General features: G+C 47.2%; 1 protein-coding gene and 1 non-coding gene across 2 annotated transcripts in view; both read left to right on the forward strand.

The window, feature by feature from the left end:
- LOC124718655 (zinc finger protein 1) overlaps positions 1 to 16,823 on the forward strand; it is a 215,363-nt gene that overhangs the window by 127,030 nt on the left and 71,510 nt on the right. The gene's annotated exons all lie outside the window — the stretch shown is intronic.
- Trnas-cga lies at positions 16,127 to 16,201 on the forward strand. Its single transcript has one exon. It is a non-coding gene; the product is annotated as a tRNA-Ser (tRNA).

Consider the following 16,823-nt stretch of genomic DNA (forward strand, 5'->3'; position numbering starts at 1 on the left):
AGTTGACAGTTCCACAAACCAATCATCATCATCATGATCATAATCATCCTCTGCTAGAGTATTGCTGTGCCGTATGGGATCCGCGTCAGAGAGACGAAGAACATCGAGAAAGTGCAGCTTGTTCTGCATTATCGTGAAATAGGGAAGGTAAATGTCACGGATATGATACGCGATTGGGGGTGGCAGTCATTAAAACAAAGTTGTTTTTGTCGCGGCGAGGTATTTCCATGAAATTTCTATCGCCAACTGTCTCTTCCGAATGCGGAAATATTTTGCTGGTGAAAACCTACATAGGGAGAAAAGATCACCGTAATAAAATAAGAAAAATCAGAGCTCGCACGGAAGTGTTAGCTTTTTCTCACGGAAATAGTGAGAATGTGGTTCCAGGCACTCGAGTGTGAGTTACGGAGTAGTCATGTAGATGTAGATGAGGTGCTCACTCGAAGAGTGACGTCATATTTCCCTGGAAAGCGTACTTGGTGAAAGGTCGTAACCCGAAGGTCGCTCTTCAGCCCATTACACACTTGATGATGTCTCTTTTTTGTCACGTCGGGATGGGAGAACCTGGTGAGGTTCATCTGATGAACTCCTCTGCCTTGGAGGATAGCCAGAAACCGTGAGGTCACTGGTTTCCCCCGCCGCGTCCTGTGGTTAACCACGCTTTCTGGAGAGATAAAGACAAGCAACTTCACTGTCTCCCGCTGCACGGCATGTAACAGCGTTAGCTGCATCCATACTCCGTAACAATTCTGTAGTGTCTTAAGTACGGGACCGAGCGCCAGTGGTTGGTAAGTGGCTGATGTTAAGACAGTGGCAACGACATTCTTGATCGTGGTGGTGGTGGTGGTGGTGGTGGTGGTGGTGGTGGTGGTTATAATGTACAGGGTGATCAAAAAGTCTGTATAAATTTGAAAACTGAATAAATCACTGAATAATGTAGATAGAGAGGTACAAATTGACACACATGCTTGGAATGACATGGGGTTGAATTAGAACCAAAAAAATACAAACGTTCAAAAAATGTCCGACAGATGGCGTTTCATCTGATCAGAATAGCAATAATTAGCATAACAATGTAAGACAAAGCAAAGATGATGTTCTTTACAGGAAATGCTCAATGTGTCCACCATCATTCCTCAGCAATACCTGTAGTCGAGGGATCATGTTGTGAACAGCACTGTAAAGCACGTCCGGAGTTATGGTGAGGCATTGGCGTCGGATGTTGTCTTTCAGCACCCCTAGTGATGTCGGTCGATCACGATACACTTGCGACTTCAGGTAACCCCAAAGCCAATAGTCGCACGGACTGAGGTCTGGGGACGTGGGAGGCCAAGCATGACGAAAGTGGCGGCTAAGCACACGATCATCACCAAACGACGCGCGCAAGAGATCTTTCACGCGTCTAGCAATATGGGGTGGAGCGCCATCATGCATAAACATCGTACGTTCCAGCAGGTGTTTAACAGCCAGGCTGCGGATGATGCGAATCTGTTACATATCGGCGTACCTCTCACCCGTCACGGTAGCAGTTTTGCTGTCCAGCGCCATCTGTCGGACATTTTATGAAATTTGTTTTTTTTTTTTTTTTGTTCTAATAAAACCCCATGTCATTCCAAGTATGTGTGTCAATTTTTACCTCTCTATCTACATTATTCCGTGGTTTATTAAGTTTTCAAATTTATACTGACTGTTTCAACGCCCTGTACTTAAAATTTTCTGTAAATGTACAGGGTGTTCAAAAAGTCTCTCCGCAGTGCCGTATGATTGTTAGCCGCGCGTGCCGTATGCCGCAGTGAATATACAGAAATGAAACTCAGTGAAATACAAGTTATTAATTTATTGAATATTCATTTCTACTGACAAATTTTCACATGAAATGTTGAAAGTGTTCCCCCTGTTGTTGAATGCACAATTCAATTCGTGTAATCATGTTTCGAAACACAAGCTGTGTCATTTCTTCTGTAACAGTAGCAGTAAAAGTGGCTATTGCAGTTTTCAATTCATCGATGGATTTTGGACGGTTTTTATAGACAGTTGCTTTCGCTCCATCGCAGAAGAAAAAGTCTGTTTCTGGCACAGACCATTGCCTCAGATATTCTGCTTTGTGACTGGGCGCCCAGTCATACTGATACCCTCAGTTATCACATTCTCTACTGTGCGCAGTACACAGCACTGTAAAGTGGCTTTATAAACTTGCATGCTTAACGTTACCTTAAGAGTGATAAGAGATCTTACTAACCACTAAGGACGCCCCCATATCTAAAACCACTCCCACCGCACGTGGTTCCGCCAAAAGCGATCTTGCGAAACTAAGCACTTTCTTTAGTGTCGTCACAGATGCATAAGAATTTATGGTGGTTCCACTTGGCATGATGTCCACAAGCTAGAGCCCTTAGGAATCGAAAAACACCGTAGCCATAACTTTTCCAGCAGAAGATGTGGTTTTGAATTTTTTTTCTTGGGTGAATTTGCATGATGCCACTCCATTGATTGCCTCTTCGTCTCTGGTGAAAAACGATGGAGCCATGTTTCATCACCTGTCACATTTCTTGCAAGAAATTCATCTCCACCATTTTCGTACTGTTCCAAAAGTTCGCTGCATACCGTTTTTCTTGTTTCTTTGCGAGCCACTGTCAACATCCTGAGAACCCACCTTTCACAAACCTCTTTTGACGCCAACACTTCCAGTATTCTGCAAACACTTCCTTCCCCTATCCCAACGTAGCGTGACAATTCGTTCACTGTGATGCGTCTGTCAGCAGTCACCAATTCGTTAACTCTCTGCACATTGTGTGGAGTGTGTGCAGTACGAAGCCTGCCGCTGCGAGGACAATCCTCAATATTGCCGTGACCGCTTTCATCACGTAACCTGCTTGCCCACCGACTAACTGTACTGCGATCGACAGCAGCATTTACGTACACCTTTTTCAACCTCTTGTGAATGTTTCCCATTGTCTCGCTTTAACAGCACAGGAATTCTATGACAGCACGTTGCTTCTGACGAACGTCAAGTGTAGCAGCCATCTTGAAGATATGCTGTGACGCAGCCACTCACGGGAACAGGTTGAACTAAGTTTGAAAACAAGCGGGAAGGCTGTATCTACACACGGTAAAACTTACGCACATGCAGAATGGAAACTGTATTTTTACAAAAATAGTGTGCATTTGGGTAATGGAATGTAGTCTAATTAAGTCGGGTGATGCTGAGGGAATTAGATTAGGAAATGAGACACTTAAAGTAGTAAAGGAGTTTCGCTATTTGGGGAGCAAAGTAACTGATGATGGTCGAAATAGAGAGGATATAAAATGTAGACTGGCAACGGCAAGGAAAGCGTTTCTGAAGAAGAGAAATTTGTTAACATCGAGTATAGATTTAAGTGTCAGGAAGTCATTTCTGAAAGTATTTGTATGGAGTGTAGCCATGTATGAAAGTGAAACATGGACGATAAATAGTTTGGACAAGAAGAGAATAGAAGCTTTCGAAATGTGGTGCTACAGAAGAATGCTGAAGATTAGATGGGTAGATCACATAACTAATGAGGAGGTATTGAATAGGATTGGGGAGAAGAGAAGTTTGTGGCACAACTTGACCAGAAGAAGGGATCGGTTGGTAGGACATGTTCTGAGGCATCAAGGGATCACCAATATAGTATTGGAGGGCAGCGTGGAGGGTAAAAATCGTAGAGGGAGACCAAGAGATGAATACACTAAGCAGATTCAGAAGGATGTAGGTTGCAATAGGTACTGGGAGATGAAGAGGCTTGCACAGGATAGAGTAGCATGGAGAGCTGCATCAAACCAGTCTCAGGACTGAAGACCACAACAACAACAACAACAACAACAACAACAGTGTGCATTTCTTTTGGTGTGACCCTCGTAATTCCCATCATGCCCCGCGGCCAATCGTGCAGTTTGAACCGTTCAGAAGTGGTTGATTTAATTTCGTATAGTTCAGTAATTGTCACCCTGTACCTTCCACCGCCCCACTATTAGGTGGCTCGCAGTGTGTGATGCTGATGTAGATGTTAACTCGATGCGTGATTTCTGCAATGGTCGTAATCTGGTAAGGGCTCTACAGGGGAGGAGGGAGACACATCATTGACCAGAAGACGGTCGCTTTATCGCCTGGTGACGGTGCGCGGGCGGTCCAGATAGCGTGCGATGGAGAGCCGGCCGCGGAGGCGCCTTACCTCCGCGTGTGTTTTGGCAGGTGCACAATGGAATCGGCCGAAATAGCCCGCCACCGACGCCCGCTGCCTCCTGTTCCTGGAATCCTGAGGGAGAGAGAGACGGAGACACGCGGATAGGCGGTCCCCTGTGGCAGGGGAAACCGATCGCCCTGGCCGGCGCGCATCCATTAAACCTTAAAATTAGTATCGTCTTGTGCTGGCGGGCCGCGCAAGACTAATGTTTGGGTAGACGCCGCGGGAGAAAAACACGACGAGCTCGCTTAGCGGACGCCGTTGTGTTCCCAGCGCGGTCGCCGCTAGCTGTGTTTGTTCTGGACGCGCAAATGTTTGCAGCCACCGACACCCGGGGGCACTGCTGTAGCGTGTAGCCAACCTGCCTCGTGTGTGTGGCGTTCCTTTACATTAGCTCAGATTTTCTTAAAATGTGTGTGATAATCCTTCGGTAGAGAACGTAGGGCCTCACTAGGAAAGTGTCCAGTTTGAAGCCATCAAGCGTTACGCAAATGTAAACTGACTCCATGAGGTGTCCGACAGGGTTCTATCTTGTAACCTTTACTTTTTATCGTGTACGTGTAAACGGGTAAACGGGTAAAACGGGGCACGATATACACTACTGGCCATTACAATTGCAACACCAAGAAGAAATGCAGATGATAAACGGTTGTTCATTGGACAAATATAATATACTAGAAATGACATGTGATTACATTTTCATGCAATAAATCCTGAGAAATCAGTACCCAGAACAACCACGTCTGCCCGTAATAACGGCCTTGATACGCCTAGGCATTGAGACAAACACAGTTCGGATGGCGTGTACAGGTACAGCTGCCCATGCAGCTTCAACACGATACCACAGTTCATCAAGAGTAGTGACTGGCGTATTCTGACGAGCCACTTGCTCGGCCACCATTGACCAGACGTTGTCAATTGGTGAGAGATCTGGGGAATGTGCTAGACAGGGCAGCAGTCGAACATTTTCTGTATCCATAAAGGCCCGTACAGGACCTGCAACATGTGCTCGTGCATTATCCTGCTGAAATGTAGGGTTTCGCAGGGATCGAATGAAGGGTAGAGCCACAGATCGTAACACATCTGAAATGTAACGTCCACTGTTCAAAGTGCCGTCAGTGTGAACAAGAGGTGACCGAGACGTGTAACCAGTGGCACCCCACACCACCACGCTGGGTGATACGCCAGTATGTTAATGACAAATATACGCTTCCAATGTGCGTTCACCGCGATGTCACGAAACACGGATGCGACCATCGTGATGCGGTAAACAGAACCTGGATTCGTCCGAAAAAATGACGTTTTGCCATTGGTGCACTCAGGTTCGTCGTTGAGACACCAACATCAGGCGCTCCTGTCCGTGATGCAGCGTCAAGGGTAACCGCAGTCGTGGTCTACGAGCTGATAGTCCGTGCTACTGCATACGTCGTTGAACTGTTCGTGCAGTTGGTTGTTGTCTTGCAAACGTCACCATGTGTTGACTGAGCGATCGAGACGTGGCTGCACGAACCGTTTCAGCCGTGCGGGTAAGATCCCTGTCATCTCGACTGCTAGTGATACGGGGCCGTTGGGATCCAGCACGGCGTTCCGTATTACCCTCCTGAACCCACGGATTCCATATTCTGTTAACAGTCATTGGATCTCGACCAACGCGAGCAGCAATGTCGCGATACGATAAAGCACAATCGCGACTGGCTACAGTCCGACCTTTATCAAAGTCGGAAACGTGATGGTACGCATTTCTCCTCCTTACACAAGGCATCACAACAACGTTTCACCAGGCAACGCCGATCAACTGCTGTTTGTGTATGAGAAATCGGTTGGAAACTTCCCTCATGTCAGCACGTTGTAGGTGTCGCCACCGGCGCCAACCTTGTGTGAATGCTCTGAAAAGCTAAATCATTTGCATGTCACAGCATCTTCTTCCTGTCGGTTAAATTTCGCGAGTGCAGCACGTCATCTTTCTGGTGTAGCAATTTTAATGGCCAGTAGTGTATTATCCCAATTGCAGGCTGTCTGTCTAACGCCTACCAGGGGCAACAAAAATTTGATTTTCCGTTGTTCATATAGGCACTAATTACTGACTGAGTTTAAAAATTCAAAATACCGTCATAATCTGTCGATCAGCAGGTATAATTTTACGTCCTGAGTGTACGTCCTAAGGCAGTGCAACTCATTGTGCGCAAATAATACCCATTTAGTTTCAGACAGTATTTCAGAATGAAAAATTTTAACAGCCACCAGCTTAGTTGACATGTAATTTCGAAACTTTTTGTCGCAAGACGAAAAATATGGTCCGCTGAAGACTGAAATTTCTAACCTTTAGTCGTTATACGAACTCAGAAGAGAGATCGAGCTATTTTTTAGAGTGGTCCCTGGTCAAAAACAGATTAGGTTCAAATGGCTCTGAGCACTATCAGACTTAACTTATGAGGTCATTAGTCCACTAGAACTTAGAACTACTTAAACCTAACTAACGTAAGGGCATCACACACATCCGTGCCCGGGGCAGGATTCGAACCTGCGACCGTAGCGGTAGCGAGGTTCCAGACTGAAGCGCCTGGAACCGCTCGGCCACACCGGCCGGCAACAGATTAGGAACCACTGTTGTAGGGTAAGACAGAGACTGGAATATAACAAACAACTGAGGATGTAGGACGCTAGTGCTACCTTGAGATGAATAGATTCACGCAAGTTAGCAATTCGCAGCGGGATGCATCGAACCGGTCAGAAGACTCATGACTGAAAGAAGATAAAATACCAGTACCCTTGCACACGGCGTCTAATACGTTCGCAGCAACCAAGTAGACGGTAGGTACCATCTGTGCTTGCTCTTCGCTCCGCACCTAGCTTCCATCCAAACACCTTGCCACCCGGACCACACGTGTTCTCCCCTCCCCCTCCCCCTCTCCCTTTCCTCTGTCATACGCTCGCCTTCTGAGAAGACGCACTCTGCTCGGCGGGCGCTCCGGACATATTACTTGTTTGCCTCTCGCGAAAGCCGAGCCACACGCGTGTACCGGCGCCCGGACGGTTTACGCTGCGAGGAGATTTCTATCCGGCGGGAATTACGGCGCCACGGCAGCGGGTCGGCGTTCCCGCGCGGCCACACGTGTGCCGCACGTGTCGCGGCCCGCCGGACACGTTTCACCTGGCCCTGGCCGTGCCGGCGCCCGGTAAACACGCCAGGGCAGCACAGAAGCATTCCGTCCGCCGCTAGCTCTCCTCTACTCTTCCCTCGCCAGCTACCACACCGACATTTCTCTAACGTAACAGAGGCCATAAATTTTCCGAATGACTCAAAAATAAAGAACAGGACTCAATTTGCAATTCCAAAGTTCCAGATTGGTGGACGAGTTCGTAGCGTTTTTCTGTAAGTTTGATAAACACAACAGATACACGTAATACAGACTTAAGTCATCAATAATACACTGAAGCGCCAAAGAAACTGGTACAGCCATGAGTATTCAAACACAGAGATATGTAAACAGGCTAATACGGCGCCGTGGTCGGCAACTATATGAGACAACAAGTGTCTGGCGCAGCAGTTGTTCCATCAAAAATGGTTCAAATGGCTCTGAGCACTATGGGACAACATCTGAGGTCATCAGTCCCTTAGAACTTAGAACTACTTAAACCTTACTAACCTAAGACACATCCATGCCCGAGGCAGGATTCCAACCTGCGACAGTAGCGGTCGCGCGGTTCCAGACTGTAGCGCCTAGAACCGCTCGGCCACTGCGGCCGGCGACAGCGGAGGTCATCAGTCCCGTAGACTTAGAACTACTTAAACGTAACTTACCTAAGGACATCACACACATCCATGCCCGAGGCAGGATTCGAAACTGCGACCGTACCGGTCGCGCGGTTCCTGACTCAAGCGCCTAGAACCGCTCGGCCACCCCGGCCGCCGTTGTTACATCGTTCAATGCTGCTACAATGGCAGATTATCAAGATTTATGTGAGTTCGAACGTGGTGTTATAGTTGGCGCACCAAGCATCTCCGAGGTAGCGATGAAGTGGCGATTTTCCAGTACGAACATTTCACGAGTGTAGCGTGTCTACCACCAATGCGCTAAAAATCAAATCTCCGGCATCGCTGCGGCCGGAGAAAGATCCTGCAACAACGGGAGCAACGACGACTGAAGAGAATCGTTCAACGTGACAGAAGTGCAACCCTTTCGCAAATTGATGCAGATTTCAGTGCTGGGTTATCTACAAATGTCAGCGTGCGAACCACTCAATCAAACATCATCGATATGGGCTTTCGGCCCACTCGTACAGCCTTGATGACTGCATGACACAAAGCTTTACGCCTCGCCTGGGCCCGTCAACACCGACATTGGACTGCTGATGACTGGAAACATGTTGCCTCGTTTGACAAGTCTCGTTTCAAATTATATCGAGCGGATAGACGTGTACGGGTATGGAGACAACCTCATGAATCCATCATTCTCAATGGAGAGAAGTCTTCCGAAATAAGAGTGATTTCAGGTGTTAAATGACCTTGTGGGTAACATCGGAAGTTCACTGAGGCTTTTTGCGGATGATGCTGTAGTATATCGAGAGGTTGTAACAATGGAAAATTGTACTGAAATGCAGGAGGATCTGCAACGAATTGACGCATGGTGCAGGGAATGGGAATTGAATCTCAACGTAGACTAGTGGAATGTGCTACGGATACATAGAAAGAAAGATCCCTTATCATTTAGCTATAATATAGCAGGTCAGCAAGTGGAAGCAGTTAATTCCATAAATTATCTGGGAGTAGGCGTATAAAGTTGATCGTCGGTAAAGCAGATGCCAGATTGACATTCATTGAAAGAATCCTAAGTAAATGGAACCCGAAAACAAAGGAAGTAGGTTACAGTACACTTGTTTGCGCACTGCTTGAATACTGCTCACCAGTGTGGTATCCGTACCAGATAGGGTTGATAGAGGAGATAGAGAAGATCCAACGGAGAGCAGCGCGCTTCGTTACAGAATCATTTAGTAATCGCGAAAGCGTTACGGAGATGATAGATAAACTCCAGTGGAAGCCTCTGCAGGAGAGACGCTCAGTAGCTCTGTACGGGCTTTTGTTGAAGTTTCGAGAACATACCTTCACCGAGGAGTCAAGCAGTATATTGCTCCCTCCTACGTATATCTCGCGAAGAGACCATGAGGATGAAATCAGAGAGATTAGAGCCCACACAGAGGCATACCGACAATCCTTCTTTCCACGAACAATACGAGACTGGAATAGAAGGGAGAACCGATAGAGGTACTCAGGGTACCCTCCGCCACACACCGTCAGGTGACTTGAGGAGTACGGATGTAGATGTAGATGTAGATCCTGCATGTCAGCAGGGGACTGTTCAAGTTGGTAGAGGCTGTAATGGAGTGGGGCGAGTGCATTTCGAGTGATACGGGAGCCCCGACACGTCTAGACTCTGACAGGCGACACGTGCATAAGCATCCTCTCTGATCACCTGAATCCAGTCATGTCCATTGTCCATTCCGACGGACTTTGGCAATTCCAGCAGTACAATGCGTTAAAAAACGGTTTTTAACCTAACCAGTGTGCTATTTCTTCACATCGGCATTCTTCAAAAACAGCTGCTAAAAATGATGAACAAAAATCTAAATGACAAGCTGGTTTTTGCGGCGGGCGTTCAAGTGTATCGGGAAATGCTAACGTAATTGGCGCTCGGCGCTACTAAGAGATACAGCAACGTTTGGCTTCGCTACGTAATTTTCCTATATCAGCCTGTGAAAAGGCTTATTTCGACATGTAGCTAACGACAGATTAAGAGAATATGGTATGACAGGTTAACTGGAGTGAAATGTTATGACAATGCTCCCTTACAGTTGTTTACTAACAACACGACAATCAACCAAAAAACCATTGCAATACAGGCTTTTCATCTGCACGAAAGTCCCATTATTAATTTACAAATTTTCAAATTTTCTTGCTCTAATGGGGATAGACAGGCTGATAGCTCGTCGATGTACAGAATATCTGACAATAAAAAAATGGTTCAAATGGCCCTGAGCACTATGGGACTTAACATCTGAGGTCGTCAGTCGCCTAGAACTTAGAACTACTTAAACCTAACTAACCTAAGGACATCACACACATCCATGCCCGAGGCAGGATTCGAATCTGCGACCGTAGCGGTCACGCGGTTCCAGACTGTAGCGCCGAGAACCGCTCGGCCACCTCACCCGGCCAGACAATCAATCAGTATTAAATATAAAATTATAAAATCAGGGGTATATATACAATGCACAGCCTATTTTTATAGGCTCTTTTGTTGATAGTTCCGTCTTCGATATATCGATCATCTCTATCGATATATCGACACGTCTGAACGTTTTTAATTATCGATGTATAGGATTCCCGATATTTTTAGAAATATCTACATCTACATCTACATTTATACTCCGCAAGCCACCCAACGGTGTGTGGCGGAGGGCACTTTACGTGCCATTGTCATTACCTCTCTTTCCTGTTCCAGTCGCGTGTGGTTCGCGGGAATATCAACAGTCCTAGTGTAGAAGTGGCGTTACACGTGATGTCTGTTGCAGGTGACTAATTCACTGATCGTTGTGCTTACAGAATGAACTGTAAGGACTTGCTTCCTCTTCTCAGCGTAGGCTTTTGCCGGGATGCTGGCAGCTATTAATTCCTATCGGTACAGGTGGTTTTTCGGGCGAGTCGGGTGTTACATTTTTTGCCTGTTCCCAGCGAGACAGCCCAGTCCGGACGCGATAGTGCTCACACGTGGTCGTGCGGTGTCAGATAACGCCCATCCGCCCCCGCAACACACGTGTGAGCACTGACACTCACACCTCTCGTCCAGTGAAACATCCCGACACCCCGCGATCCGGTTAACTGTCCTCGGTCATGTTCCAGCGTGTTAGCAGCAGTTTTTATCGTAGCCGATTGCGGCATCACGCAGAGGCGTCCATCTCAGTACTCCAGTTCCGTTATCAAAGTTTTAACGCTACAAGTAGCCTAAAATATCCATACAGCGTATTTTATTAGCAAATGGACATTTCGAAGGAGAGCTTCTTTCTGAGTACTTGGGTATCGGAGCACTTGATGTCAACGACACAAATATACATTCCTTCCGGTTTTTGTTACTTTTTGTTGCGAGTGATACCCAGTGTTCTACCAACGTCAGGTTCCGCACACCCGTAAGAGTAGGCTGCTGTCCACTAGAATTCCAACATCATTAAGGCTAAGAAATGAATAAATTTTCCTTACTTGTCAGAAGTTCAGTGATGAAGACAACGGCGCTCGGGTTGATGCCGTGTTCCTCGACTACACGAAGGCATTTCACACCTTCCCGTACGGCCGGTTAGTGAAAAAACTACGAACTTACCGAGTATCGGATGAAGTTTGCTACCGATTTCAAGAGTTTCTTGCAGAAATAATTGTGCACATCGCCCTTAACGGAACGAAATAGACAGATTTCTCGAGTACCCCAAAAAAGAGTGACGGGACCGTTGCTGTTTACAGTGTATATAAATGGTGCAGTGGAAAGCACCGGAAGTTGTTGAGGACTGTTCGCAAATGATGCACTTGTCTATAAGGAAGTATCAAGGTAACGTGTTGCTCATACATAGGAAAAGAAATCCGTTACTATACATCCTATTTATGAGAAACTTCTGGAAATAGTATCCACCGTGCCGAGCGGCACTAGGCGCTTCAGTCTGGAACCGCGCGACTGCTACGGTCCTTCATCGGGCATGGATGTGTGTGATGACCTTAGGTTAGTTAGGTTTAAGTAGCTCTAAGTTCTAGGGGACTGATGACCTCAGTTGTTAAGTCACATAGGAAAAAAAAATATTTTGGCGTAACTATCAAGCGTGAACTTAAGTGGTCGGCCACAAAAAAGAAATAGCAGGAACATTTGATACCAGGCTGATTTCCATAGAAAGAATCGTAAACTCATAAACAAAGGAAGTGGCTTATAACGTTCTTGTTGAACCGATTCTTACTTTTCATTAATATGGGAGCCTCACCGGTTGCGACTTATTGGGGAGGGACAGAGAGAGAGAGAGAGAGAAGAGCGGCGCGTTTCTTCACGGAGATGCTCAACAAAGTCCATTGGCAGACGTTACAAGAGAGGCGTTATACATCACGAACAAGTTTACTATTGAAATTGCGAGTGAATAATTTCCGGGAACTCGTGGTCGTGCGGTAGCGTTCTCGCTTCCCACGCCCGGGTTCCCGGGTTCGATTCCCGGCGGGGTCGGGGATTTTCTCTGCCTCGTGATGGCTGGGTGTTGTGTGCTGTCCTTAGGTTAGTTAGGTTTAAGTAGTTCTAAGTTCTAGGGGACTTATGACCACAGCAGTTGAGTCCCATAGTGCTCAGAGCCATTTGAACCAATTTCCGGGAAGGGCCGGACGATATATTACTTCCTCCCACATGCATCTCGCGAAATTACCACGACTAGAAAATTCAGGAAATTAGAACCAATTACCGACAATCATTCTTCCCACACGCCATTCGAGAGTGGAACAGGGAAGGGGTGATCAGTCGGTGGTCCCAGAAATACCGTCCGCTGCACACCGTGAGGCACCTTGCGGAGAACTGATGTACATAATCACCTGCGAAACTTGCAGGACTAGCGCTCTTGGGAAAAACGATATTGCGAAGACATAGCTCAGCCCCAGCCTGAGGAACGGTTTCCAGGCTGAACTTTCTCTCTGCAGCGGAGTGTGCGCCGATATGAAACTTTCTGCCAGATTAAAACTCTGTGTGTCGGAACGGGACTCGAACCCGCGACCTTTGCCTTTTGGGTGCAACTGCTCTATTGCCAAATTTACCCAAGCCCTACTCACAGCCCGTCTGCACTAACGCGGTAGATAAAATTCGATATATCGATATTATTCCCAAAAACATTTCATATCAGCTGTATTATTTCCGACAATATATCGATATCAAAATGACAATATCGAGTGTCGATTTTTTAATTTCATTATGTCTTTTTCACAGTTTTCGGTAAATATTTGAAGTTGTTCTTTTGAAAGTGTTGTAAAACACAGATTTACTTACACTGTGTGAAGGAGCCTTTATGCTTTTTGAGCGTTCATCACGTCTAGTGTTGCTCTTTAACTATGTGAAGCAAGTATAGGTTGCACAAAAGAAGAATTCGGATTACACTGGGGAGGGGGGTGACTGTTGAATGGAAAAGCAATTTCAAAAAATGGCTCTGAGCACTATGGCACTTAATTTCTGAGGTCATCAGTCCCCTAGAACTTAGAATTACTTAAACCTAACTAAACTGAGGACATCACGCACATCAATGTCCAAGGCAGGATTCTAACCTGCCGATCATAGCGGTCGCACGGTTCCAGACTGTAGCGCCTAGAACCGCTCGGCCACTCCGTCCGGCAAAAAGCAATTTGTGTGCTATTTTTTCACATCGGCATTCTTCAAAGACAGTTGCTGAAAATGAAGAACAAATATCTAAATGACAAGAATGGTTTTTCCGGTGGACAAAAACGTGTCAGACGTAGTCGGCACTCGGCGTTACTAACAGAAACTGCAACTTTTAGCTTCACCACGCGATGTTGACACTACAATTGGTAGGTCGCTGGTGTTGGCAGAAATAGAAAACCAGGGAGGCCCACATGAAGTGTTCCGGACAAATCCGATATGCAACGAAAGCGAACGTCGGATCCGTCGGACACCTTTTGTTGTGCCACTTACATGGAGCTGGCCGTGGTGGCCGAGCGGTTCTAGGCGCTTCAGTCTGGAACCGCCCGACCGCTACGGTCGCAGGTTCGAATCCTGCCTCGGGCACGGGTGTGTGTGATGTCCTTAGGTTAGTTAGGTTTAAGTAGTTTTAAGTTATAGGGGACTGATGACCTCCCATCGTGCTCAGTCATTTCAACCATTTTGTAATAGGCAGACATCAATCCAGACCATCATACAGGAATTACAAACTGTATCAGAATCCACTGCAAGTAGTATGACAGGCGGCAGGTGAGAAAACTTGGATTTCATGGTCGAGCGACTGCTCATAAGCCGCACATCACGCCGGTAAATGCCAAAGGACGCCTCGCTTGGAGTAAGGAGCGTAAACATTGGACGTCAGAACAGTGGAAAAACGTTGTGTGGAGTAACGAATCACTGTACACAGGATGACGATCCAATGTCAGGGTGTGGGTATGGCGAATGCTCGGTGAACGTCATCTGCCAGTGTATGTAGTGCCAACAGTAAAATTCGGAACGGGTGGTGTTATGATGAAGTCGTGTTCTTCAAATGTTCAAATGTGTGTGAAATCTTACGGGACTTAACTGCTAAGGTCATCAGTCCCTAAGCTTACACATTATTTAACCAAAGTTAACCTAAGGACAAACACACACATACCCATCCCCGAGGGAGGGCTCGAACTTCCGCCGGGACCAGCCGCACAGTCCATGACTGCAGCGCCTTAAACCGCTCGGCTAATCCCGCGTTGCGTGTTTTTCATGGAGGGGACTTGCACCCCTTGTTGTTTTGCGTGCCACTATCACAGCACAGGCCTACATTGATGTTTTAAGCACCTTCTTGATTCCCACTGTTGAAGAGCAATTCGGGGATGGTGATTGCATCTTTCAACACGATCGAGCACATAACCATAATGCACGGCCTGTGGCTGATTGGTTACACGACAGTAACATCGCTGTAAAGGGCTGGTCTGGAAAAGAGTCCTGACCTGAATCCTACACAACACTTTTGGGATGTTTTGGAACGCCAACTTCGTGCCAGGTGTCCGGACACTTTTGATCACATAGTGTGTTCCTTCCGAAGTTCACACAAGTTCTCCAGCGAAACTTGCAGCGATAGCACTACAGTCAGGTAGGAGATGAGGTGCTGGCGGAAGCAGAAGCTGTGATGTCGGGTCGTGAGTCATGCTTGGGTAGCTCAGTCGATAGAGCACTTGCCTGCAGAAGATGAAGTTCCTGGGTTCGAGTCGCGTCCTGACCCACAGCTTTGCCACGAAGTTTCAAAGAAATTCTATTTATGGGGCGAGTATACAGAACAGTAGCAAGATTAGATTTGTAGGATATCGGGTGGATATAAAGGGTGCAGTCCTGTTACTGACCGTATCTGGTAGCAGCCGCCGATAAACCACGTGCTGGCGAGCAAAGCGGACGAGCGTATACCAGTATCGAGATGTCAGAGCTTTTTTTGGTTGCTGGGTGCCTTCCTCGTTCTGCAGACAGAGACGCCGCGGGAAGTGGCTACTGTTGCAGCCCTATCGGCGTGCGAAACCGACTATCTTGCTCGGCCGGTTGCGCTCTGCGGAAGCGCCGGAGTCGTCGCGTGGGAACGCTCGCACCGACAGACGCCGGCTGGTCTCGTTTCCTTATCTCGCACTCTCCCTGTGTCTCTGCCTGCTATTTTGGGGCGCTATCTCCATCAGAAGCGGACCGCAGCATCCGCGTCGCCAAACTCGGAACTCGGCTCCGTGGGGCAGACTGCTCCTCTCTCAATGCGACTGTCTTTCATGGCACGCACCTGCCCTCTGTGCGATCGAACTCTGAGACTTGCTTCGAACGGAACGAGGATGTGTCCCTCCGTTATCGTTCTCTTTGCTCGACAAGCGAAGGACTCATAGTGTAGATTAGGTCAAGGACGCCCCCCTTTTTTACAAACATCGTCGTAATATGAAACTTCCTGGCAGATTAAAACTGTGTGCTAGACCGAGACTCGAACCCGGGACCTTTGCCTTTCGCGGGCAAGTGCTCTACCAACTGAGCTACCCAAGCACGACTCACGCCCCGTCCTCACAACTTTACTTCTGCCAGTACCTCGTCTCCTACCTTCCAAACTTTACAGAAGCTCTCCTGCGAACCTTGCAGAACTAGCACTCCTGAAAGAAAGGTTGGAGATGAGATACTGGCATAAGTAATGCTGTGAGGACGGGGCGTGACTCGTGCTTGGGTAGCTCAGTTGGTAGAGCACTTGCCCGCGAAAGGCAAAGGTCCCGAGTTCGAGTCTCGGCCCGGCACACAGTTTTAATCTGCCAGGAAGTTTCAGATCAGCGCACATTCTGCTGCAGAGTGAAAGTCTCATTCTGGCATTGTCAAGCTGTCTCTCCACCGTTCCACTCTTCTGTGCGAGCCCTGATTTCTCTTATTTTATCGTGATGATCATTTCTCCCTAGGCAGGTGGGTGCCAACAGAATATTTTCGCAATCAGAGGAGGAAACTGGTGATTGAAATTTCATGAGAAGATCCCGTCGCAACGAAAAACACCTTTGTTTTAATGATTACCACTCCAATTCACGTATCATGTCTGTGGCACTATCTACCCTATTTCGCGATAATACGAAACAACCTCGCCTTCTTTGAACCTTTTCGATGTCATCCGTCAGTCTCACCTGATCCGGATCCCACACTGCTCAAGAATACTCCAGAATAAGGCGGACAAGCGTGGTGTAAGCAGTCGCTTTAGTAGACCTGTTGCAACTTCTAAGTGTTCTGCCAATGAAGCGCAGTCTTTGGTTTGCTCTACCCACAACATTATCTATGTGATCGTTCCAGTTTACGTTATCTGTAATCGTTCAAAAATGGTTCAAATGGCTCTGAGCACTATGGGACTTAACATCTAAGGTCATCAGTCCCCTAGACT

Source organism: Schistocerca piceifrons, chromosome 10 (assembly GCF_021461385.2).
Source record: "Schistocerca piceifrons isolate TAMUIC-IGC-003096 chromosome 10, iqSchPice1.1, whole genome shotgun sequence".
Lineage (NCBI taxonomy): Eukaryota > Metazoa > Arthropoda > Insecta > Orthoptera > Acrididae > Schistocerca > Schistocerca piceifrons.